The sequence below is a fragment of the Eimeria mitis genome, genomic scaffold (assembly GCF_000499745.2).
Source record: "Eimeria mitis Houghton genomic scaffold, Emh_scaff1791, whole genome shotgun sequence".
Classification (NCBI taxonomy): domain Eukaryota; phylum Apicomplexa; class Conoidasida; order Eucoccidiorida; family Eimeriidae; genus Eimeria; species Eimeria mitis.
In genome coordinates this window covers 4,374-4,672 of record NW_013570110.1, presented here as the reverse complement: position 1 = coordinate 4,672, position 299 = coordinate 4,374, and the positions used below count along the sequence as shown (strand labels likewise).

At 35.8% G+C, this 299-nt stretch overlaps 1 protein-coding gene across 1 annotated transcript in view; it reads right to left on the bottom strand.

Annotated features, from left to right (window-relative positions):
* EMH_0043590 (RNA methyltransferase, TrmH family domain-containing protein, putative) overlaps positions 1-299 on the bottom strand; it is a gene marked incomplete at both ends in the record, with an annotated part of 8,444 nt that overhangs the window by 5,281 nt on the left and 2,864 nt on the right. The gene's annotated exons all lie outside the window — the stretch shown is intronic.

Here is a 299-nt window from a genome sequence, read left to right as displayed (position 1 = left end):
AGCTGCTGCTGCGCTGCAGCAGCAAGCTGCTGCAGCTCATCTGCTGCTAGCAGCTGCAGCAGCAGCGGCAACAAACGAAGAGATAGTCTTGCTGCTGCTGCCTATAAGAAACAAACACATACACACAAAAACACAAACCCTAAACCCTAAACCCTAAACCCTAGAATATATATACACTTATATTTGTATTTAGATTTATTTTATTTTTTTTTTTTTATTTTTATTTTATTTTATTTTTTTTTTTGGGTTTTGTTTATTTATTGTCGGCTTTATTCCGCTGTCTTATCCATTTCTTTCTG